Below are 13640 nucleotides of genomic sequence, written 5' to 3' on the forward strand. Positions count from 1 at the left end.
ATAAATAGTTAGCAATAAATAGCTGCTGGTTATTTAATTTGCTCATTGGTATGGGTAGTCCCTTTCTTAAATCATAACTGTAAAATGTGTAAAATAATCTTAACATCCATCCTTCTAGACTGAGACAATTTGCTCTTTTCTTGTTGCTGAGTCATTTTAGTTGTGTCCACTTCTTCATGACCCCATTTGGGGTTTTCATGGCAAAGATATCGGAGTAATTTGCCATTTCCTCTTCCATTTTATTTTACAGATGAGGAAAGTGAGGCAAACAGAGTTAAATTCATTGCCCAGGTTCACATAGCTGGAAAGTGTATGAGGCCAGATTTGAACTCAGAAAGATGAGTCTTCATGACTTTAGGCATAGTACTCTATCCACTCCACCCCCAAGCTGCCCTTACAATAGCAATAATTATATTAATGAGCACTAAAATTGCTACAAGCATAGAACCTACGAATACAAAGCAGCAAGTATAGTGAATAGATAAGTGGTCTTGGAGTGTCACAAAGGGCTATCCTGCCTCTAACACGTACTGTCTTTGTGTGTGGCTATGTGTGTGCATGTGTGGATGTAGGGGGAGGCAATGGACAAGTCGTTCTATCTTTTAATAAGCTAGTTAGCTATGACTAAAAATTTAAGAAAAAATCCTGATATACATGTGTACAGAAATTACTTCAACAGGGACACCCTATGCCTATGAAATCATAGTCCTGTATTGAGATGAATGAATTATAACAATAATAACAAAAGGAAAATATAACTGATGAGAGGTATAGATGATAACGCACTACCTTCCTTTTCCAAGAAGTCTTCCTAATTATGGCCTTATACTTTCTTGGACCTTCTACTGGGAGCTACAATATTGTTGATATCACACCTCATAATCTGATACCTGAGTAGCATCATCTAATTTTATATTTAGATCTAAAGCACACCTCAGAGTCCATCTAGTTCAAGTACCTCATTTTATAGATTTAGGCTTTGGGAGATTAAATCACCCAAGGTTATGGAGGTTATATAGCTTTGGAAATGCAAGCTGAATTTAAAACCTCTGATTCCAGAGCTCCTTTCAAAATATTCTGATACCTCCTAGGTTAAGTTACACATTTTTGGCATAATTTAATTCTTCATGTTTTCTTGTTAGTCACATCCTTTCAAGTAGATAGTGAACCAAGAAGACAGAAGCAATTACTTCCACATCCTCCACAAAGACTAGATAAATAGAAGGATTTCAACTGATGGCACATGGAAAGGCAGTAGGATGTAGTAGAATTAGCAGTGGATTTGGAGTCCCTGTTGTTTGGAACAAGGATGGGGGGAATTTGTGTTTTAGTTCCACCACGGATACCTAGAAGGTATTTATACAGGCTTTAAAGTTTGAGCAAAACTTTATCAATGTTATCTCATTCGATCTTCTCAATAACCCTGAGAGTTAGGTGCTATTATTATCCTCATTTTGCAAATGAGGAAACTGAGTCCAAGAGATTAAGAAACACTCCCAGGACCATATAGCTAATTGTATGAGGCAGGATTCCAAATCAGGTATTCCATAACTTCTGAGTCCAACACTCAATAAATTCCAGGGACTCCCTATTAGCTACAGGATCAAATATAAAATCTTCTATTTTGCTTTCAAAGACATGGATAATATGGCCACTTTTCACCTTTTTAGTCTTCTTATAACCCTCTACCCTTCTGAGTACTCTGTAATACAGTCAAATCAGCCTCTTTGCCATTCCTGTTTTCAGTGGCTGTCCACCAGTCCTAGAACACTCTCCCTCCTCATCTCCACCTCTTGGCTTTCCTGGCTTTATTCTATCTCAGCAAAAGTCCCATCTTCTGCAAGAAACCTTTCCCAGGCTTCTTCATCTTAGTGCCTTCCTTCTAAGATTGTTGTTGTTATGGTGGTGGTGGTGGTTGTTCAGTTGTGTCTAACTTTTCTTGACCCTTTTTGAGGTTTTCTTGGCAAAGAGAGTGGTTTGCCATTTCCTTCTCCAATTCAGTTTACAAATGAGGAAACTGAGGCAAACAAGGTTAAATGACTTGCCTAGGGTCATGCAGCTAGTAAGTATCCAAGACCAGAAAAATGAAGCCTCATTTTTCTGATTGCAGCCCTGTTGTTCTATCCACTATGCTACTACCAATTTATCCAGTATATCTTATTTGTATGTAGCTTGTTGCTGTATTTTCTGTTTCTCACTTTTTTTCCATATTGTCTTGCCCACTAGAGTGTGGATTCCTTGAGAGCAGAGATTGGTTTCTGCCTTTTTTTCTATCCCCCCAAACCAGCACATAGTAGGTGGTTAATCATTGGTTTTTGATTTCACATTACTATCTTTGACTTCCCCCTTCTAAGCCTAGGTTCCTTGTCTATAAGATAGGATACCATTCTTGCTACCAACCTACCTCACAAGGTTGTTGAAAAGACATGGTTTTGGGTAATTTAAAATCCTATATAAACATTGCTATTACATAAGCTGAGGCTTTTTTACCTTGAGTATGGTGAATTATGGCCAGTATCTAATCTTATCAACTAACAATGAAGCACGGTTTCCTATTCAAATTGCTCTGAATGTGAAGGTAAGAATATTTTAAAAATGACCAATCTCAGATCTTATTATATAATAACAGGCAAAGAAATCCTGAGTCAAAATCTGATTATGTCCATTAAATTAATAATCCTAAAATTCATTAAAATTTCTATTTAATTTATATAAATATACCAAAAAATTCTTTTTAGGGGAAAAATTCTATGGTAAATAGCTAGTAGTGATAAAAAATAAAAATTTTTATTTTTAAAGCCCACTCTTTTTCTTGCCAAGAAGTTATAGGGTTTCCAAGACAAGATAGTCAATTCTTTCAAGACAGGTACATCCGTTTGTCCCCCTTTTCATATTAAGGTTTAGAAGAGGACAATAGTTATTTAGCTATAATAACTGAATTGACAGATCCCTAGTACCATCATTCTTAGGCCTCTGCTTTATCCACTAGACCACCCAGATGGAGCATCAGAGCCAAGATATGGTTATGGTTTCACATGACTGATTGTAATTTTTAAAAATTCCCTTTCTCTGCTATTACTTGATAGATGAGATTATTACAAGACATGGCTCATTAATAAATAACACCTAATTAGTCAGAGATTATTCTGTGATTAAGCCTTAATTTTCTGTGCTTCTCATGTAACTATTCAAATTATTCGTTATTTTTTGTTCCTTTTTCAGACTGTTTTGGAAAGTGCTCTGAATTGGACCAAAAGGTTACTCAAACAGAAATTGACTCTTGTCTGACACCAGGTGCCTGACAGACCTTGTGACAGCTAAGAGAGATGCCTTAAGGAAATTCACTCCAATAGGGGAAAGGATCACACATTTATTAAAGGCTTGTTATTCACCAAGAACTATGAAAAGTGCTTTTCAAATGTTATCTCATTTAATCCTTATAACAACTCTGAATGTTAGATACTATTGCTATCCCCATTTTACAATTGAGGAAACTGAGGCAAAGGCTAAGTGACTTGGTCAGTCATTTGGCTCGAAGCCATGAAGCTGGATTTGAATTGTTTTAGTGATTTCAAACTTGGTGCTCTATCCACCATACCACCTAGATATTCGTTTAGCACTGGAAATCTAGTTTAGGAGGCAGTATGCAGATGGCCCAAGCTCAGGTAAAGAAGACCTTAAAGGAAGGGTCAGTCTTGGAAAATTACATTTGTGGGTCCTGGACAAGTCAACAAATATTAAATCATTACTGTGCACATAGATGATATCATGGTAGACAATGGAGGCATAAAGGCAAAAAATGACAGTATCAAGGATCTTTTCTTTTACCATGATATGACATGCTCACAAATAAATCAATATGCTATAAAACAGACTGATGGAAGCAACTGAGAAATTGGAAAAAGAGTTCTGTGAAAATTTGGCAGAGGAGGAGAAACATGTTTAATTGGCATATCAGGGAAGGTATGGCTGAAGAGGGGAAATTGAATTGAGTCATAAAGGAAGGAAAGAATCCAAAAGGGGAAGACTGATCAATCAACTGAAAGTAGTCCTTACTCTTAAGAATTTTGCCTTCTGTCATAGATACAATATGAACATTTACAAAATTACATTGTAAATTTATATTACATGCAAAACCTCTTTAAAAATAAGGTAATTTGGGGATGACTAGAAGAACAAGTTGGGGGGGTTACAAAAAACTTGAGGAGATTTGAAGGAAACTAAAAATTCAGATATCAGGGATAGAGGACTGACTATGGTAAGTCAGGAAAGCGGGATTAGTAAAAATAATTATAGTAGTAGTTGTCCAAATTGATTGGAACATATCGTGCATGAAAGGGAATAATATAAAACAAGGCTGGGAAAGTGGATTCAAATCAGATTGTGCAGGACTTCGAAATAAGACTAAAGAATATCTCTGTTATTACAATGACAGCAGTGAGCCACTTGAAGGTATCTGAGCTATTTATTGGGTTGCATGGTCAGATCTTTGCCCTAGGAAGATTACTTGACAGTTGTATTAAAAATGAGTTGGAATAGGAGGATATTTTAGGGCAAGGAGAGCAATTGGGTTGCTATTATAATAACTATGTGAGTTGTGTAGACCTTATTTGTGACAATGGTGGTATTAAATGATGAAAAGGAGACACATGGGATGTTATTTTAAGAATAGTAACTATTAATAACTAGGTATTACTGTTCAGTCTTTTTTTCAGTCATAGTCCAACTTATCATAACTCTATTTGGGATTTTCTTGACAAAGATACTGGAGTGGTTTGGCATTTCCCTCTCCTATTCATTTTACAGATGAGAAAACTGAGGCAAACAGGGATTAAATGTGTTGCCTAGGATCACACAGCTAATAAGTGTCTGAGGCCAGATTTGAATTCAGGATACCTATGATCATGTGTTTCATGAGCATTTAAAGCAGGGTCTGAAGCCAGGTATCCTTGAACCTCAAGTCTAGCACTCTATCCACTATTCCATAACCAGACCTTGGCAACTGATGGGATAAAAGATCATAGATTTAGAACTAGAATCAGCCTTAAAGAGAATCACCTCCAATCTGACTTAACAGATGAGGAAACTGAGGCAGACAGCGGTTGAGTTACTTGCTCAGAGATATAGAGCTAGGAAGTATCTGAGAAGAGATTTGAACCCATATCCAGAGCTCTATTCATTCACTACTCCATACTCCCTTTATAAATTGAAGCCTGGGGAGGTTAAGTGTCTTGCCTGAGGTCAAAATGGTGATAATCACCAGGGATGAGATTTGAACTCAGGTTCCCTTAGTCAAGAGGCAATTCTCCTTCTGCCATACTATGCTACCTCCAATGAGGGGTATGACAGAGAGGAAAGTGTCAAGCCTGAGTGCCTAATCAAGGTTTAAAAACATGTGCCCGTGTCCATTGCTGTCCATAAGAGATTTTGAGCTGAGCACAGGTTTGCCACAAAATACCTGTGTACCATACCGAGGAAAACTGTTTAGAAATTAAAATAAGAATAGTAGATATATTTCTAAAAATTTACATTAAAACTCTCTCTTCATACCCCTCTTTTCCTACCTCCTTAAGGTTTTGAACCCTTGACAGATGCTGCCTTCATTTCCTCCCCCTAGTTCTTGGCAAAGCAAGTATCATTAAAACGCCGATCTCTGTACCTCAACCTTATTAGCATTTTGAGGAAATAAGGATGTAAAGAAACATACACACCATGCTATAAGCAATTAAGAAGTGGAAAAGTTTTCCTCCTCAGAAGTCGTTCAATGACAAAGGCTTTCAAAGAAGAGAAGGGCGGAAAGGGAGGCGAAACAAAGCAAATAATAAAAACCATAACTTCCTTCAGAAGCTCTGCTCTCTTTCTGCGGTAAGTTAATTCTGTTGCTCACTGTATATTTCAGTGTGGCTAGACATTTTAATTGGCCTAATTTAGATAAATACCACAAACTAATACATTTATCTTGAACACCCTCACAGTCTGCAAATGTCAGCCTTTATTGAAAGTAAGTTTGGATTAGGGTGAGAAGTAGAACTGGAGAGATGATTTAGCACTTGTTCTGGGGATTATATCTTCTCATAGTTGAGAGCTAGATTTCCCTCTCATTTCCCTCATTTTTGCCTAATTCTGTATGCTGCCCGTGTATTATTGCTGCATTTATCAGATCAGTCTTTGGTAATTCCGAGCACCTGTCTCAGGAGGATCCTTTGCAAAACTATATAAAGTAATCTTTAAACAGGGCCCATTTGCAATGCTTAGAAACCTGTCATCTTTTTAGATAACAAGATTATTTATTTCTAGGAAGTTATCTAAAGTGTATTGTGTTACTTTCCTGCCCTGAAATGTTTTGTTCAAGTCTTTTACTGGGGCAAATGGTAGATACCGTAGTGAAAGGAAAGTGATTATGCCTTTGACCTGTATCAAGCACTGAAGCTACAAGGTATAGGATGGTCAGTATCATATCAGGTGACTTACTACCATATATGACATGCTCCTTACAGTACCTGCCATGGAAATGCTTATCATAAATAGTAGCAAAAAAATCAATAAGCTTTCATCTACAAATATGCTCTTTTAATCCAATGGATTCTGAAATACTTGACAAATTCATCCCCATCTATGCAATTAAATAAATAGTGATCACTTTGTTCTAATGTAGCTGGTCATAACTGTAACTATCCTACATATTCTAATAGTAAAATGGAGCTTTAATTTCATTGATGTGAGAATTCTCTCCAGTAATGGAAATTATGAATTTTCATGCCCATCCTCTTGTATGAATCTCATTTTGGTCCTCTGAAAAGTTCATCACCAGGGGTTTGATTTTTCCTGATGGTCCAAGGATATCAGTGGAGCATGCAAGTTGACCATTCCTCATTTTTGCTACTTGATTGACTCACCTCCTTACAGTCCATATCTGTTTTATGAGGACCTATCTTTGTAAGTATAAAAAGACTCATCTCCAATAGCATATCAAAGTATTTGGTAGGATAACACATGAAATTAACATCTGCACTTATATTATATATGGGAGATTCTTAAGCATTGTAATGAATCTGTTTGACTAGAATGTAGCCTAGAACGAGACTGTTACATTTTTTCTTGCTTCTTTGGGAACCCAGAATTCCCAGAACTTTATACTTTTATTCAAATGACATTGAACAGAAGCTGAAAAATAATGGGTGGAGATGATAGCTAGATAGATAGACCATTTCTGAATTTTCACAACCTGAATATTTTTCTTAAAGGTATGTACAGGAGATTGCCTTATGGAAGCATCAAATACAGGACTGGATGCTGAGGGAGATCAGAACAATTACAAAAGTGAGAAGTCTCAAACCTCATTATTAGAAGAGAGGAAATGAAATATGAAAGGAAATAGGAAGCCACATTAGGGATCCTAAGAGGAGACTGAAAATCAAAGTAAGGTTAATGGAAAATAGTTTTTAAAATTATATGTAAAAAGGTATAATAGTAATAGCAACTCAACAAAGATGTTGCACTTTTAGGTTTCCAAAACTCTTTTTGCAACAACCTTATGAAATAAGTAGTGTAAAATATCATTTGCTCCTTTTTTCAGGTGAAAAAACAAAGACTTGCCTATAATGACTAAACCAATGAAATTCTGTGGCAGGATTTGAACCCAAAACATCAAACATACTGTCTATTAAGGTTCCCTATAAATCTCTTAGGCTCATGTGGGTTGAAATAATCTCTAATGGGAGAACTAGAAAATGACTGAAAAAGAGGATTAAGTAAAATCACTATTCTGCAAATCAATTATTCTACAAGTCAAGGGGAGGGAAAGCAAAACTTTAAAGAATATAGTTACATTGTGCGAAAGTTACAATGGGATACTATTGCCTGAAAGACAGTAATAATTTTCCAGGAGATAAAGGGATGTCATTTTTGCCACATTTTATTCTTACCCAAACAACCACCCTCTTCCTTTTATACTTTCCCCCCTTACAACAAGTTTACCACATCCTGACTGTCTTTAAAGCTCTCTCATATCTTTTTGATTCATGCTGTTGATTTTACAGTATTCTTCTCTTATTTTAAAATGACCACAATTTAAAAAGTAGCGGTCAATGATCAAGGGATTCAGAATATCAAATAAACTACTTGAAGTTGAAGGATGGAAGAGCTAGGTATAGTTCTCTATCCTCTGTGCCTTCTAGCTGTCTCAGCTAGGGAATTGGACTAGATGGTGTCTGAAGTCCCTTCAAGAGAATGAAATCAGAGATACATATAGAGAATAGGTAGGAAGACATGGGACTGTCTCCTGTAGGACAAAAGGCTAGAAAAAAGCCTGGAGAGGACAGGACAGAGAGAACTTCCATAAGCTATATGTTGAAAATACATCACATCAGAATCACTTATAAGTGACAACACAAGGCAACAGTGGAGTGAGGCAGAAAAGAAATACATACTCTTGGGCATATATTACAGAGAACATAGATCCTGGAGGAATATAATTCATCCCATAGCTCACTCTGACCAATTAAGAGATTGGCCAGGATCTTTTGGACAGAGATAGGGAGAAAGAAAGCACACAGCTTGCCCTTCAGTCCATGCTCACTCGTGCTGTTCTACTTCATTCTTCCTCTGACTCAGAGGTAAAGGTGGAAAGAGTGGATACAGGAAGACATGCAGATATCCTGGTGAAACTATTCCTAGGAATCCATAGGCACTATAGGCTCTCTGCAGATCAATGAAACTGCTTTCATTTTAGTATCTTTATAAGCAAAGGAGGAATGAATCTTATTGGGAGATGGCACATGCTCCCCCTCCAGAGATGGCTTTTTCTCTGTGTCTTCAGGTAACACACATAGCGGGAAAGAGATGGCTGATGGCTTGCATGTTTAAGAATGCCCAGTGGATTGCTTTCTTCATAATGAATTTGGCCCCATAGTGGTCCAGATCATATGACAATATATTGGGGGTATACAGTATTTCTTTCACATTCAGGAAGCAAATGAAATCATATGACCTTGTTTAATATAGGTCAAAGGTCACAGAGACAATATCAATCCTCTTAGAGGGTTTTTGAGAGAGTAAGAATTGATACACAGGTCTTTGGTTTGGTCCTGACTACCATTTCTGTCTTTTCAAGAGGGTCATGGTTGGACATCTGTTTAGAAAGCCTATCTAAAGAGTCAACAGAACTGACCATGTGTATAACACTATGGCACATGTTCACAGGCTTTTGCTTTTATAGATTCAAAGAGCATTTTAATTAGAAAAAGGAGGGCCCCAAAACAAGAAATATGGATCCAAAAGGAAGCTTGTTTCATTAGTCCAGGTGTGAGGATATAGTTTTAAGAATAGCAAGAAGGTATGACAACTGGTATGGAGAAGTCTGAAGATTCATTTAAATAAGATGGAGGGATAGAGGAAAAAGAAATGGCAAGTGAAGATCCAGACTAGTGCTTATTTTCAGCAGTAATACAAGAGAAAGTGAATGGCATTTGAGGAGTTAGAGAAGGAAGATAATTATGAGAGGGAAAAATAAAACTCTGTTAGGGGATATGTTTAGTTATTTACTCAGCCTCCAATTTCTTCCCATTCATTACTAAAATAATTGCCATATTTCATTTGCTTTGTGCTTCTATTTTTACACTAGATGACTCTTAACATGTTTTGAAGCCGGAAAATTGTTTTTGAAATTGAATCTGAAGGGTATGTTTAAGATCTACCTGAATATTTGGCTTTCTAGCTTTATATCCCATGACTTCCTTTCACCTGTTTGATGTTCCAGCCAAATCGGGCTCTTGCAGTAGGTATTCCGTTCCCACTTCCATCCATTCAGACCAGCTGTCCCCAAAGCCTGGAATCCACTACTAACTTTACTTCAAGACTCAACTCAGATGCTGTCTCCTGTGTGAACTCTCCCCTCTTCCTCCCAGTTGTTCATCATCTTGCTCTCCTCAAATGACCTAATATTTACTTCTCTTAGTGCCCATTATATTGCCCTTGTGGAATATAAGACTACCAAGGGAGATTCATTTTCATTTTTCTGGAGGACCTCACATATTACCTTGGTCATGTGAGGTACTTAATAAGGATTTGCTAAAATGAACTGAATGGAGAAATAAAAGAATTATTTTTATTTGTGAGTATACCAAATAAATCAATGTGGCGTAAATCATAACCTAATTTTTCTCTGTTCTCTCCCACAATAGATGGAAGACTTGTTCTTAAAGACCTCATTACATGGCTTTGTGCTAGATCTGGTAACTCTCAATTCTCTAATTTCACAAGTTTGGAGCACTTAGCTTCTACACTTTGCCACCTTCATCAGCACTGTGCAGTTTACATATTGTTTTACTTACTAGAATTGACATTACTTACATATTGCAATTTTCTTTCACTACCAGAGACCAAAGACTTTTCTTTAAAATAAAAACCAGTATGTAGTTCATTACACTCATTATTTTATAGAAATTATGATCTAGTGGATAATTTTATTTAATTATAATGGTATCACAGACATTCTAGAATATTAGAAAGTAAGTAGTGTTCAGTCATATTCATAAGGTCAATTGATTCAAATTTCATATTTGCATTAACTTAAAATAGTCCAGGTTATTTTCAAGGTCACTTACTCATATGACCAGATATTTGTTATTAGTAAACATTTAAACAGAAATAACCACTTCAAGAAGCCATTGATAGGAAATCAATATGATAAGATAGTAAATAGGATGCTGAATTATGAATCAAGAGGAAGTAGATTCAAATCCTGACTCAGAAACTTAACTGTCAGGTTATTCTGCACAACATATAACCTCTCTTGACTTCAGTTCCTCATCTCTAAGATAGGGAGAATAATAGTATATACATCATAGTGCTGTTGTGAGGATCCAATGAGATAACATGTGCAAAGTGCTCTTTACTCTTAAAATGCTATCTTCATTGTTGTTCAGTTGCCTTTCAGTCAAGTGCAACTCTTTGAGACCCCATTTGGGATTTTCTTAGCAGATACTGAAGTGGTTTGCCATTTCCTTCTCCAGCTCATTTTACAGATAAGGAGACAGGAGGCCAAAAGGGTTAAGTGACTTTCTCAGGATCACATAGCTAATAGTATCGGAGGCCTGATTTGCACTCAGGAAGATGAGTCTTTCTTCCTCCAGGCACAGGCCCAGCACTCTATCCACTAAGCCACCTAACTGCATGTAATAAATGCTTCCCCCACCCCTCCCACCATCCCTTCCTTTCTTCATGCCATGCAGTATTCCAATCACTGGGAATAAAAATTCAAAAGTGAAACAAAATTGATAGAATGTCGTTTTGGGGAGGAGGTGCATTAGCAACTGGGGAAACAGAAACGTCTTCATGAAGACAGTGGTCCTTGATCTGTATTTTGAAGGAAATCAAGGCTTCCAAGAGGCTGAAAAGAGGAAAAAGTGAATTCTAGGCATGGAGGACAGCCAATACAAAGTCATGGAGAAAGGAGATGGAGTACTATCATGTGTGTTCAACATCAAATAGGCAAGTATGTCTGAATTATAAAGTGGGAGGAGGGTAACAAAGTACATGATTAGAAGGCAAGAAAGGGGCCAGCTATGAAGAGCTTTAAGTGAAAAAAAGGAGGATTTTTAAAAATATAAAATAAAATATAATAGCAAAAGCTTCAAAAGGGAGCTATTGGCTATGTCAAGTCAACTATATAACCTTGGTCATGTCATTTAAACTTCAAAGGGGAACCAGTGGCTATGTCAGGTCAGCTTGTAACCTTAGACATGTCATTTAACCACTCTGGGCTTCCTTTATTAAATGAAGATATTGAACAAGATGAGTTTGGAGACCCCTTTCATCTCTAACACTATGATTTTACCTATGACCTAGTTATCGAAAGAGATTTCTTATTATAAAAGAATAAACTTTATTAAAAAAGGAATAGGTCACATAACAGTATATGTTAAGGAACTCCGAGAAGAGGAGGTTTAGCTTGATGGAGAGCTGGCCTCAAAGTCAGGAAAGCCTAGGTTCAAGTACTGCATCTGACACATACTATGTGAGGGACACTTGACAAGTCATTTAAATTCTGGTTACAGAGAATTCTCTAAGAATATAAAGTGCAGAGAAGGTATTGACCTGCATCTGTAGAGATTTCTTCACCCCATATCCTATACGTCAATAAAAAATTTATCCTCCTCCCTTCTCTTCATGTGAGGAAATCCAGGAATCAAAAGATTAAGGGATGAAGAGGAGCATTTAAAGGTCAGTAGGGGGAGGAATGGGAATGGTATGTCATGACAATATTTTGCCAATCAATTGTACAGAAAGAAGAAAAAGATGAGAGCCTCTGAAAATAGATTACAACACTAGAATTAGAAAATTGATATAATGTTGAAGGATTTCAATTATCCAGATATTTGCTGGAATTCTCTCTCATTGAAAAGCAGAACAACTAATGATTATTTTTTTGGCTTATCTTAATGCTTTCAAACTTGGAGGAAGCACAGAGGGGTGACATTATTCTAAATCTGATTTTCCTAAAAAAAAAAAAAAAGATGTTTTTATTAAAGTAGAAATGAAGAGAACCTTGAAAAGAAGTGATCCTTCTATTTTAGAAAGTTGTGTTGAGGGAATTCTGGGAAGATGGTGGAGTAGGTCATAAAACTTTCACCTCTCCAAATTTCCTCAACAAAAAAAGACAGAACAGAGCCTCAGAGGGAAAGTAGTGCAACAAAAATAAAACAAAAGTTAGGGTTAAGCAGTTGCTCTCCTAAGACAACTTGAGAAGACCCCAGGAAAGAAAAAAGGGCCTCCAGGGCTGGAGATTCAGCCTTAGTGAAATGCAAAATACCACTGTGCTGACTCTGCAGAAACAATAAACCATAAGCCCTGAGGGCAACTGGGTTGGGAGGCAGTCTCAGCCTTAGATCTCATAGACCATTGGGGAGGGTGGAGAGATGTCTGATGGTGGAGTAGAAGATTGAAGGACCTTCCACTCTGCTAAGCAGACTTGTCCCAGGCTGTGGCTGCAGGGGAGAAGGAGCTACTATACATCTAGTGAGTGCAGCAGAAGTAGCTGCTGGCTGTGGGCACTTGCAGGGCCGCAGAGTCCCTGGTTTCAGTTCTAGGGTAGAGAGGACAGCTGTAGTCTGCAGCCACCTGACAGCAGGGAGCAAGATCATTTGCAGGACAGTGGGGGCCATGTCTTAGAAGTGGAGAGGAGAGTCCAAGGTTGAAATGCCAAATGGTCCCAAGAACAAAAAGAGTTCTTGGAGGAACTTAGAAAAGCACTTTAAAAATCAAATAAGAGAGATCAAGGAAAATTTTTTTTTTACAAAGCAATCCAAGAAAATTATGAAAAGAAATCAACCAACTTGAAATAGAGAATCAAAAAGTTAAGGAAGAAAATAATTTCTTCAAAATCAGAATTGGGCAAAAAGAAGCTTATAACATTCTAAGACATCAAGAAATAATAAAACAGAATCCAACAAATTAAAAAAATAGAAGAGAATGTAAAACATCTTATCAGGAAAAACAACTGATCTGTAGAACAGATTGAGGAGAAATAATATAAGAATAGTCAGACTATCTGAAAATTACAATAAAAAAATCTTGATGTAATATTACAAGAAATTATCAAGGAAAATTGCTCTGAAGTTCTAGAACAAGAAGACAAAGCA

The 13640-nt window shown here is 36.9% G+C and overlaps 1 protein-coding gene and 1 long non-coding RNA gene across 19 annotated transcripts in view; one reads left to right on the forward strand and one right to left on the reverse strand.

Moving 5' to 3' along the window:
- Positions 1–13640, reverse strand: part of TRDN (triadin) — a 561781-nt gene that overhangs the window by 364911 nt on the left and 183230 nt on the right. The gene's annotated exons all lie outside the window — the stretch shown is intronic.
- The window catches only part of LOC140526742 (uncharacterized), a 66994-nt gene that overhangs the window by 39104 nt on the left and 14250 nt on the right, over positions 1–13640 (forward strand). For 2 of the 4 annotated variants that reach the window (XR_011974506.1, XR_011974509.1), the window contains exons 2-4: positions 5574–5865; positions 10182–10232; positions 11369–11490. This is a non-coding gene — a long non-coding RNA (uncharacterized lncRNA). Of the gene's footprint in view, positions 1–5573; positions 5866–6800; positions 7420–10181; positions 10233–11368; positions 11491–13640 lie in introns of all 4 variants that reach the window. The other 2 variants (XR_011974507.1, XR_011974508.1) reach the window with 2 other exon arrangements.

The sequence above is a fragment of the Notamacropus eugenii genome, chromosome 2 (genome assembly GCF_028372415.1).
Source record: "Notamacropus eugenii isolate mMacEug1 chromosome 2, mMacEug1.pri_v2, whole genome shotgun sequence".
Classification (NCBI taxonomy): Eukaryota; Metazoa; Chordata; class Mammalia; order Diprotodontia; family Macropodidae; genus Notamacropus; species Notamacropus eugenii.